The sequence below is a fragment of the Vitis riparia genome, chromosome 13 (genome assembly GCF_004353265.1).
Source record: "Vitis riparia cultivar Riparia Gloire de Montpellier isolate 1030 chromosome 13, EGFV_Vit.rip_1.0, whole genome shotgun sequence".
Lineage (NCBI taxonomy): Eukaryota > Viridiplantae > Streptophyta > Magnoliopsida > Vitales > Vitaceae > Vitis > Vitis riparia.
The window spans coordinates 5268426-5281662 of record NC_048443.1 but is presented as its reverse complement, the minus strand read 5'-3'; the positions used below and the strand labels follow the sequence as shown (position 1 = coordinate 5281662).

At 33.1% G+C, this 13237-nt stretch overlaps 1 pseudogene; it reads left to right on the top strand.

Annotated features, from left to right (window-relative positions):
- The first annotated feature begins 2302 nt into the window (after positions 1-2302).
- Positions 2303-5284, top strand: LOC117928207 (annotated as a pseudogene).
- The last annotated feature ends 7953 nt before the right edge of the window (positions 5285-13237 follow it).

Below are 13237 nucleotides of genomic sequence, written 5' to 3'. Positions count from 1 at the left end.
ACCAAAAAAGTACTTGGTCATAGCTAAAAAGAATTATAAAATGTTAAAGTTATATATAAATAATAGAAAAACTTAAAGATGTTTCATCTCTTTTATCTTAAATATTTATATATTAAATTATAATGGAAATAAATGTTTTGATCAGAGTATTCGAGATTCACTCCTTCGACTAAAACTGATTTGAGAATATTCAAATCAAAGGTAATATTCTTTTAAAATCCCTAAACATTTTCGTTAAATATTCATAAACATTTTTGTTGTGTTTAGATCTAGATTCATAGGAAGATTAAATGTCTACAACCTTGTGATCCAAGGCTCTAACAGGATTTTTCCAAGGTATTCCTACAGTAAGGTCTAAGGTTTGGTGAATAGTATGTTTAGGATTTGATGTCAATGTGAGTATAGGGAAATATACTTAAAAGTTGTGTTGGTTGAGGATTTGATGGATCAAGAAGTAATGAAATTTAGTGTTGGCCTAGGAAGCATACCCAATGTATTGGATTGAGATTTGGTATCATTTAAACTACGTAAGGAGGATTGATTTAATATCATTTGTAGCCAAATGATTTTTAGGTCATAGTCTCAAGAAGGCCTTGGAGAACTATGTAGTTTTTAGCTAAACTCACATGTTTCTCTATGAGTTTATTTATTTATTTTATTATTATCATTATTATCTTGTATCATATATTCAGATATGGGGTGCTTACTACACTGTCACAATTTATCTAAATAATTGCATATTGTGCCCATGCACCTTTCTCTATACATTCATTTTTTCTTTTCAATTTTTGTTGATCATATGAAGTTTGTATAATCTTGTATCAAGTGATCACTAGCAGATTTTACTCTCCAATAAATTAGATTTAATTCTTATAACTTTTGTCTCTAAATTTTTATGAGAGATTATTGATTTGTGAAGTTTGAATCACTTTTGTTGTACTACGTAAAGGATAATAAGGGTTGAATGACAATTTTACCATTATTGTATTTAACCATTTTATAATTTAGGATTTGTTTAACAAGTGAAAAAAAAATGTTGGGTAGCCACATTTGAGAGGAGAGGAGAGGAGAGGAGAGGAGAGTTTTTACCATTCTAACATTTTTATCTTTATCTTATTAGTAGATTCTCAATTGCTAATACGCTCTATGGGTGTAAGGATCATATCAGTTATCGAATCATGTTAAAAATCTTGTCTTTTCTTATACCATTCATCCAAAAGACAACAAAAAACCATCAGTCATCCTTCAAATAAGAGCACACTTCACGTGTTTCATACCATGAACTTAGTTATCGAGTGAAAAGTGAAGAAGTTATCTAGATTGGATCAGCTCTAGCAGAAGCCGCCAAAGTAATAAAAAAAAATTAATGAAGAGAGTCGTTTTGATTTTGTATTAGTGGTGGATTTGGAAAAGAAGATCAACATGCAGAGATGGAATACTAAATACTGCTCCGCACCAACAACAATTTAATAGAAATATGCCCGGTTTCACACCATGTGCCAAATCATTTACCGAGACATGGCCACATGCTAGCTAGGTTACCCTACGTGCTTTTTTGGCACTCTATTTTGTTTTACACACAGTTAGGTATGATGTCAATTTGTGAGTTATTCAAAGTGATAAAGACATGAATTCGGACCTAGCTAGGTATGATTACTTAATATCAATTAACGTCATGCATCCATTTAATAATGCAATTTGCAGTTATGAATAATAGCTTTAGCTTAAGATAAGAGAAAACAACTTGGCTTAAATCATGCCCAGTAAATAGTTTTATAGTCATCTTTAAAATTTTAATGCAAGACTTTAATATATCTTCATAAATCTTGTTCCTCCGTGGGATTCAATTGTTGTAATTCACTATGTAATGCTCAAACATGTCCCATCCTTACCCCCATCTAGTTCTCTTATAGGTGGAAATTTATGGAAGGTGTAGCTTTTTTTCTTTTTTCCTTTTTCTTTTTTTTTATGTCTTTCTCATCTTGGAAGTTTTATGGAAGGGGTAAAATAGCCGGTAACATGTCTAAGTTGTCAATAAATTCATGCCTTTCAAGTCTCATGTGAAAGAGAGTTATATGGATGTACATTGAGAGATTATTTTGCTATTTCAATTGGGCAAATGCGTTCATAGTAACTAGGATGGATATCTCGTATATAAGAATTGACAGTTCGTCAAAAAAGAGAAAAAAAAAAAAGGAGGGGGACAATCCATCCTTCTCCAAAAGGTGATTTAATTGACATTAATAATATTACTCTGCCTTTAAAACACAAGGATCTTTCAAAAGATATGTATTAAGAGTGGATGAAGGTGCGTGATGCTTATAATACGTATTGGGGTAAGTAATATCAATAAAGGTAGCTAAAATCACCCTTTTCACATATTGGAGAGAAATTAGAATTCCTTTTCTAAATTTGATTAGAGAGAGAGAGAGAGAGTTTTGCACATTTGAGCTGATAACAACCTTTGATGGTATGAAAAATATGGAAGTACGTAGTCTCTTCAATCAATAGCATAGATCTCGAATTAATTACTTTGGGAGGTGGGAGCAGTTATTAGAATTATGGAATATAGTTTAGAATGTCGGGTATTGATTTCTGATGCAGAAATTAATTTTGGGATAGAAGTAATAAGAATTACTGAATCTCTGGCAGGACTAATAATCACATGTGTAAGTTTAACTTTCATTAAATCATATATACAAACTTTATAATATAAACAAGTTAAGGATAGTCCCACTGTTTGCACATGCCATTCTATAAGTTATTCTGTGGACACCTCCCTAAAGCTCCACTGAGACAAGGACAAGTTGATATATAAACAAATGTCCATGTGCATGTCGAGATTGCAATTTTTTGGGACTACGACTATGTCCAGTCACTAAGAAGTGATTATATGGTAGCTAATCATTATTCTTAGCAATGTTTGTAGTCATTTCTTAGCTTGATGTTGCATATCAATGTATAGTTATATGTGCAGGGAGAAACATGCATAGGAAGATTCGATCAACTAAGGAGGGAGGTGAAAATGATGCTGGGAAAGGTGGACAAGCCTTTGGATCAACTTGAGCTGATCGATCTCTTGCAAAGACTTGGAATCTCTTACCAGGTCGAGGATGAAATCAAGAGACTGTTGAACAGCATATACTGCAATTATAACGCGGATGATGAGTGGAAGAAAGAGAATTTATATGCTACAGCTCTTGAATTTAGAATTTTAAGACAACATGGGCATAGCATTCCTCAAGGTATATCAGTAATTTCTTCATTTTGCTACAGAAAGATGAACTGCAGTCTAAAGGATGTTAGAGATACTAACTAATTGGTTGCTAGCAGTAAACGTCTTTATTTGACTTTGTCTCTATAACATCTGAAAAATGAGCATTTTTTATTGCAGATGATTTTAGTAGTTTCAAGGATGAGATGGGGGGCTTTAAGGCATGCCTTCATGAAGATATCAAGGGAATTCTGTGTTTGTATGAAGCTTCCTATCTTTCCATAAAAGGAGAAAGTATCTTTGAAGAAGCTAGAGATTTCGCAAAAAAGCATCTTGAAGAATGGCTGGAGCAAAATACAGATGAAAATCTTGCCATACTTTATACTAGTGAGCCATGCTTTAGAGCTTCCACTGCATTGGAGAATGCTAAGGTTAGAGGCAAGGTGGTTCATAGATGCATATGAGAGAACACAGGACATGAACTCCATCTTGCTTGAGTTCGCAAAATTAGATTACAATATGGTGCAAGCAAAGCACCAGGCGGATCTAAAGTATGCGTCTAGGTAAGAGCAAATGCGCATATTCACATTATTTTATTTCAGATACAGCCAAATACAAATATAACATCTTATCATATTCTAATATTGCTGTTGTCTCTTACTTTGGACTTTATATATATGAATAGCTGGTGGAGGAGTACTCGCCTTGGAGAAAAGCTGAGCTTTGCGAGGGACAGGTTGATGGAGAATTTCTTGTGGACTGTGGGGGTGATATTTGAACCTCAATTCGGATATTGTAGGAGAATGTTGACCAAAGTAAATGCACTAATAACAACAATAGATGATGTTTATGATGTTTATGGAACATTGGAGGAACTTGAACTCTTTACAGATGCTGTTGACAGGTTGGTGGCGGTGGATCTCCTCTATGTATCCTTTAGATATATACATGTTAACCCCAACATAGCCGCATGATAAAACCTCAAATATGTTGTTTTCACATATGTTCAGATGGGATATCAATGCAATGGATCAACTTCCAGAATATATGAAGATACGTTTCCTTGCTCTCTACAACTCGACCAATGAAATGGCTTATGACCGTCTTAAAGAGCAAGGTTCCCACATCATCGCATATCTTAGAAAAGCGGTAATGTTTTGGATTCCAAACTCATGTCACTCTTTGAATTAAATTTCATGAAATTTTCTGTCTCCTATTTACTATTGACTCATTATACAACTCTTAATCCTTCAGTGGGCAGATTTATGTAATTCTTACTTACTGGAGGAAAAGTGGTACCATGCCCGATATACACCAACCCTGAAAGAGTACCTTAGTAATGCATGGATTTCAATATCAGCACCAGCAATACTAGTTCATGCGTTCTTTTTTGTTACAAATCCAATAACCGAGGACGCCTTGGAATGCTTGGAGCAATATTGCAATATAATCCGATGGTCATCAATTATTTTACGCCTTTCAGATGATCTTGGAACATCATCGGTAAGCATTCTTCCTCTCTTCCTCATTTTGATTAAGATGTTCAGTAACTGCTTTGATTTCTAGGTTGAACAACAAATTATAACAGTTCTTTTAATTCATTGCCTCAGGATGAACTAAAACGAGGAGATGTTCCTAAATCCATGCAATGTTACATGCATGAAACTGGTGCTTCTGAAGAAGATGCTCGTGAACACATAAAATGTTTGATTGGGGAGACATGGAAGAAGATGAATGAAGATCGTGTTATGGAATCTCCCTTCTCCCAGACTGTTATTGGAATTGCAATAAACCTCGCTAGGATGGCCCAATGCATGTACCAGTATGGAGATGGGCATGGTGTTCAAGATCGAGAAACTAAGGATCGTGTATTATCGTTACTAATCGAGCCCATTCCTCTGGTCTAGAAAGTTGTCAAAGATTTCTGGTTTGATAGTTGCTTTTATTTATTTGTATTAGATGGTTAGGTCATACACGAAATATAATTGTCTATATCTAATCGGGACAAATATAAAATTATGCCAAATGAGCAAAATAAAAGGAATAAGTGAATCATCATTTCTTTCTTAATCATCTAAATTGACAGTGATTTCTTCCATCCAGTCATTTTGTTACATTATAATATTGGACAAAAACTTCCATTAACTTCGCTTAACTCTTGATTTTCTTACCATGGACTAGGATACCCGCCAACACATTGATGCATTTGTGTACAGGACATTAATATCTACTCCAACATCAATATTTAGATTTTTGAGCATCAAAGGATTTAGTGCATTATTACTAGTCGGTCACTTCAGAGGTAGCATTGTTGTATTAATATATAAATAGTAGCAAACCCTTTTTGGAGTTCTATATCATGCACTTAACTAAATGTTTGTCAATATAACATAATTTTTTTATTCTTGCAGTCCCTAAGGACCTTAATCCCAAAAATATATTGCGTCCCTTCTAAATTTCCATTTAGAACCGAGCAGACAACCATATCTTAGCTAATGAAAATATCCTTATATCATTCCAAATTAGTAGATTGTTATCTACAACACAAGATCTTAGAGCATTATACCATACTTCCATGTGCCTCCTTACACACACAAGGTCCTTTGCTATGAAAATGTCTTGTTGCATCATATAGATGCTAACATCAAGATGATCATTCAAGAACATTATCCTGATATCCAATTCTCATATCTCATAATTGAGATGCACCACAATGGATAGGACTACTCAGATGGACTTGAGTATGGCTACTAAGGAAAAAGTTTCTCATAGTTAAAATAATGTTTCAAACTATAACTTTTAGTTATAACCCTAGCCATATAAGTCTCAACCCTTCCATCTACTCTTTTGTTTCTCTTGTAGACCAACTACTACCTATGGATTTTATCCCTTTAGGTGCTTCTACAAGAATCTAGACTATGTTAGTGTAATGAATCTAACTATTCCCTTATAGCTCCTTACTAGGAATGAACACCAACACCATTCATTGCTTCATCATAATCTGTGGGATACAAACCTCCACTATGAGGAGGTACTAGGAATGTGGGACTATCTTTTAGTGTTTTTCAATCTATATCACTCTTTATCTTATTACTTATCATATATACTTCATTAGAAATCTGACATTTTTATTAACAAACATCTTCTTATTATCTTGACAATAAAGCAATAACCCTAAAATCCTCTTGGATATCCTATAAGCTTATATAAATCTTAGGAAAAAGAGGTAAGACATAATCTCCAAGTTCATAAAGGGCATATGTCAAATTCCCAAAATATATATATATATATATATATATATATATATATATATATATATATATATATATATATATATATGGGAAGTGGTGAGAAACCTATCATCAATCTCAACATACCTATCAAAGTTTGGTCTCTTCTTTCCATTACTTCATTTTGCAATGGAGTCTCGGATGCATTTAACTAAGATCTAATCCAATGCTCTATAGGAAAGAGTCAAACCCACTAGACTCACAACCTCGATCTAATCGAAGTGTATTGATATGTTTACCCAATAGGTTATCTGAATATGTCCTATGTATGAGGTAGACATATCCAAACCTAGAGTATTTATCGATAAAAGTGTTAAAAGATGCATATCATTCCCTTGCATGAATACTAAAAGGCCCATACACTTCAATATGCAATAATTAACTTCAAACATTCTTCAACTCTATGTCCTTTAGTAATAAAGGTCCATTTGGTCATTAACTTCAAACATTCCTCAACTCTATGTCCTTTAGTAATAAAGGTCCATTTGAATCCTATTTAGATTAATATGACTTAGACTTTTAGTAGTTTAATGTTTGATTAGTGCTAGGATCATTCCTATTAGTAAGATTTGACTATTCTCACTACTTGGGAAAGTGATAATTGAGTCACACGTAAAAAAGGTAAAACATCCCACTAGCCTACACAACTAACCTTGCAACTTAAGTTAGGGTAAGTAAAATCCATCATGTAACCTTCTCACTTCTTAAAAACCCTGTAGAGATTTATAGATAGCGAGCCTAAAATGTATGCACTATAATTGGTGAAATTCACCACTATTTATTCAACAATAAGAAGATGATGTGTACCTTTTTTTTCCTTAAGTAACCTAGGCATTCCTTTTCCAATGTCTTAGAAGGCCAGAAAGGAATTATCTACCCCAAAGTTTGCTCTCTTATTCCTTCTCTTGAACTTTCCTTATTTGGTATCATTCTTCTTCTATTTGGTAGAAAAGTCCAAATATCCCTTTGACTCCCATATGAATACCCTTATAATCTTTGAGAATCTCCTTAGCCATCCTGAAGGAATCTAGTAAAGTTTCCAAGATCATATGTTCTTCCCTTTTCTTCACCTTATGTCGAGAACCGAAGAATCATGATGCATGTACCAAAGGTAGAAACTTTCAAAAATAAAAAATAAATAAATACCAAAAATATTTTTTTTCTTGAAAGTTGAAACAATGTTGCTTTGACACTCATTAAAACAGCATCGTGCTTTTAGGTTAAATGGCGTCAATTTTTTTACTTTGTATAGACTATTGACTGTATCAAAATACAGCTGGTGTATCGAATGATACAATGTAATTTTCCAATGCACTATATGGTATGTATTGATTTCACTCTAAGGTGATACGTATCGCACAATAAGTATAGTGTATCATACGATGCTAATAACCATGGATTTATGAAGTCTCCTAAGCGGATGCATTGGAAGTAGTGAAAAGAGTACTTCTTCATTATGTGCTCGCATGGCACTATAAATCATGGAATTCATTACAAGAAGGTTCAAAATTCAATTCTGATTGGTTACGGTGATAGTGATTGGGGTGGAGACATAGATGATTTGAAAGGCACCTCCGGACGGGTTTAGGAGCTCTTTCCTGAATTTCAAAGAAGAAAATTGTTGTTGCACTGTCTACTACATTTCTCTATCTGCAGTTAGATGCCAAGAACTTTGGTTAAGATGGATGTTAAAGTAATTAAAGCATCATCAAGAAAAAGGAACAGAGTTATTTTGTGATAATAGTTCAGCTGTTGCACTAACCAAAAATCTTGTTTTGATGGAAGAAGTAAGCACTTTAGGATCAAGCATCATTTTGCTAGAGATTTAGTTAAGGATGGAAAACTTATCATCAAGTTCTATAAGACACGAGACGAGATTGCAGATATACTCGCCAAGTCGTTGAAGTTGGGAACTTTTGTGAAAATGAAAGAAAAGCTTGGTGTTAAACAAATCTAGGTTAAGGGGGCAGTTAGGATATAAGCTAAACATAATTAGGAAACATATTATATGCTTAATTAGTGTGTGTTATTACTTCATGAAGAAGTTCATATTTTGGAGTCTATCAATTGTCCTAGGAAAGTGTTTCTGTTTTGGGAATTTCAGTACTCTATCTAGAAAATCTCTACACTTTGGAATTTCTGCTTAGGAAATCGTATCCATGTATGTCTTGCAAGAGAACAATCTTCTTCTCTTGAGTGTTGTATGAACTCACCATATTTTGTTAGAACTGAGAGAATAAAGAGAGAAAGAAGCGAGAGAGGGAAAGAAAGGACGCAGGTGAAATCTGGAAGAAATCCTCTGTTTTCTTTACAGAGCAAACCTCAATATTTATACTACAATAGTTTCTACCTACTAACAAACTTGCTTACACATGTACAACACTAACAACCTGTTATAGCAAACTAACAGCATCTAGCAGCTTAACAGAAGCAAACTAACAGTTAACAGCTTATTTTATAATCCTAACATTCATCAACATGTCATTTCTTGGGGCCGAACCCCGAGTGAGGGGAAGCATCAGACGTGATTTAGCGAATAGTCAGCAAGCGGAAGGCAACACGCGCTGAGCCTGAAACTTGAGTCTGTCTCTTGGGCAGCACACACAGCCGGTCATTCTCTTGACTCACTCATACTTCCAGTGTCTTGTGCAAGCACCTTCACCTGATGATGGGATTTCACCAAGTTGCGCCAATAGTGCTTACAGCTTCTCTATACTGCAATACTGTTCCAGCTTTGTGCCTAAAATAAAGATGATCGACCAAATCCGAATGATCACTGTGGACGACCAGGTTGGACAGGATCAAACTAAAGCGAATTATGCTGGTGATTGACACATATATTGTTACCTTTCTTCAAAGTGAACCACTTTTTGTACGGGTCTTGTAATGGTTAATTATCATTAATGGTTAGTTCATGCCTATTTAGAACTCCCTATTTGATCTTACTCCCCCCAAATTTATCCCAACCACTATCGTGTCCTCTTTGAATCCATCCACATCTTGTGGGTTTTCAAATAAACCCAGTTGTACTCTTTACTTAGATTCAGTTGGAAAGTCTTCGTCTGAATCTGTTGGGCACCTTTTCCAACTGGTATATATAAGATAGATTAGGACAGAATAGATAACGACAGCCGCCCGGCCTGCTAACTAATTTGCCAAAAATTGAGCTATGAACGGAAGAAAAATGATAAATCCCGCCCTAATAACACATAATGGGATTCATGTTGCTCATCATTGTCATATCAGATCCACCTGTTATCTCACTAGATATTTTGCCTTAAATAGCTTAAATGCAAGCCAATTTAGACTATTCTTGGCATTATTAATGGCACAAAGCAAAAGTGAAACCTCACATTAATGGATAAGGTCTTCCCCTTCATAAGAGTCGATGCCTTCTACAACCAACCCTCAGCCGAAATATCCCTTCCCAATTCATTCTCTCCATTAATCTCTGGTTCTTTTCTGGATCGTCTTCCTTGAGAGTTCAGATATTTGGCTTCTTTTCAGAAAAAAGAATTGTAGCAAGCCTGAAGAATAGTACTGCTCATGGCAATGCAATGGAGCAATGTCCTGTGGACAGCCCACATGGTTCGGGGGGGTCTCGATAGGTGGCTTTCTATATGCTTTATTCTTGCTGAGGAGATCGCTATTTTTCTCAATTATGATGACCAGATTGCCAGCAGCACCCTCAGCGTCTATGAGTTCCATATCTGATTGCTTCATTGCGGTTTTGTGTTCATGTGATATAAATTTCCTTCCGCCGATCCTCTTGTGAATTATTTTCTTAATGATGCTTTATTTTCTAATCAATTGTCTGAAAGAAAGATACTTCTCAACACCATTAAAGTCAATGAAAAACTTGTACGTAAGTCATATAGGAATTCAGAGGAATAATAATCTTTTGCTACCCACCATTTCATTTTTCTCAAAATCTCCGAGCTTCATAGTCAAAAGATTCAGGGTGGTTTGAAATTTTTTATGCTGAATTAATTAGCTGGGACTGGAATAGCTCAACATAATCAAAGGAGCCACCATTGTTAAGAGGGTGGAGCCACTATTGTTGTATCAGTCAATTAATAATGCATGTCAAGCTCATTTAGGATACATTTGGTTGGACCAGAGTTGAATGATTTATTTTTCTAACAAAACAAATATTAAGTATCATTTAGGTTTATTTTGTCAAACTTCTAAAATATTATGGTACTAATTAGTACCATTATAAATTATTTTTCATATTTATTCTATATTATCATATTAAATTTAAAATAAAAATAAAAAAATCTTCTTGCTTTTACACTTCAAACCTCTTCCGAAAAAGTCCTAAAAAAATCGTCTTATTCATATTGAATGATCTTTAGCGAGGATTGGGCTAAGTGAGAAAACTTCACGATCTCTTTAAACCATTAGACTTTTCACTTGTAACCGTTAAAACTTTTCTAACTTCCAATAAGGATGGCCTTTTAAATCCTTACAATTTTTACTTCTTTTTCTTGATAGCCCTTAACGTCTAATACCTACACAACTATAATTTATCAAAAAATTTATAATTACAATTTTATTTATCTTATCACATTATAAATTGTTTAATAATGATGAGCAGTTTTCCTCCTTAAACCTTGTCTTGAATTTGTTATTTTATTTCAGTTTACTTATATAAAACATATCATTGTACTCTAATAGTTCTTTTCCTAAATTCTTATTTGAATATGTTTGAAATATTGAAATATTAAATCATCAATTCATAATATCTCATATTGAATGAGAGGAAAAGCTCGTAACACTATATATACAATGCGTTTTTTTTAACCATATTTTAAAGTTGTGAGGTCACTATTGGGCCTTAAGTGAATAATATTAAAACAAAGATGGTATATGTAACATCCTAGGTTTTTAGATAGGAAATTTGCTATTAAAAATATATATATATAATCAATTAAATTAAAGATAATTAAGAAAGTTAAATAACCTCAAGACTATACAAACAAGCTAGAAAATAATTACATTAACTAGACTATTCATATAAGTATAATTAAATTGGAAATGTAGTAGAAGCACTACATGTCACACTTAAGGGTTATCACATGTCACACGTAAGGATTGTAAAATATCACACATAAAGACATGACCACTACAAGAGAAGAGGGTATGCTTGAAATTTTGGTGCAGCCAAGGGCAATTTAGTCATATCCTAATGTAGATAAGGGTAGTTAGGTCAACTCATATTTGAAAAGAAAATATAAAAGGGGTAAAAGGCAGTTTCATCCTAATATAGATAAGAGTAGTTAAGTCAACTCATTTGAAAAGAAAATATAAAGAAAAACCACTTCTCAAAATTTTGGTGGCAGCTAAAAGCGTTTGGCGGTCACATCGATCCTAATATAAATAAGGGTAGTTAGATTAACTGATATTTGAAAAAGAAATATAAAAGAGGTAAATTTTAAAGAAAAACCATTTCTCAGATATATTAGAGATAAACAATCTCATTTTATATTTTTACTTCTTCTTTTTTCTTCTTCTTCTCCACCTCTTCTTTTGGCAAGTGTTGTTAGAAATTAGGGTTTTTTAAGTGTGAAATTTCTTTTACATTTTTAAACCATTTTTCTTACTTCCTAGATTATTTGGTTGCCAAGAAAGTAAGGGATTATATCTTATGATGTTGATACTCAAGTGGAATTTTGCAATACCTTTCAACCCACAATGAGTGAAATCTAATTTGTTTCAAACAATCTAATATAATATATTGAGTTAGGTTTATGGAGGTAACATCATGAGAAAAAGGGATTTCCTAACAATCAGGAATACCCTTTATATATATATATATATATATATATATATATATATATATGAATTTTTGTGACTTTTTCATAAAATATTAAAATTCCAAATTATTTTTACAAATAATAGACTTGATAATGAGTCTAGCTATCAATTCAAGTCTTGTTACATTTGGACCATGTTCTTAAAATTTTCAAGATTAGTTTTCAAGAAAATTGTACTCCAAATTATTTTTATATAATATTAGACTCCCTAAGAAATCTAAACTATAAATTTCACCTTACTTGGACATTGATAAAATTTCAAAGACATGGGTAAGAAAACAAAGTGGTTCAACTAAGACAATTTTGAATCACTTAGGTTTCTTGAAGTTTTAGGATACTTTGGCTATATCATAATCTTTAATTACTTTTATACGTTAGTATAATCAAAAAGGAAATTGTAGAGTCCAATTTCATGCAATTCTAAATTCATTTTCATAGGAAAATAATTAAGGAAACATTAAGGGATTTTCAGCAACATATGCTAAGATAGTTTCTATTTTTTAGAGTTTGGTATTATTAGAATTTAGTTTAGGTTTATAAATTACTTGTAAAATTTTTTTGGCTCATCACATATTAGATTTAAAGAATTTCATAATTTTTTAAACTCATTTTGTTGGTGAGAAAAATCGAGAAAGTGAGTAGCATTGCAACATACTATGTTTTGGATAAATCTGGTATTGATTTAAGTTGAGGCTTAATTGATAATCTTTTAATAAGCATTTGACTCAAAAATTAATTTCTAAAGTTTCTAGACTCGTTAACAAACTCTTTGGCTCAAGTCTAATCTGAATTGGACTCCATTTGCTTAGCTTTTCTTTTTTAGGAAAATTGCGTATTTCAATGAGAGTGCTATCAAGTTAAGAAAAAGTTGAAAAAGTTGGGAGAACCTTAGAATCATAAGTCCTTTTTATGGA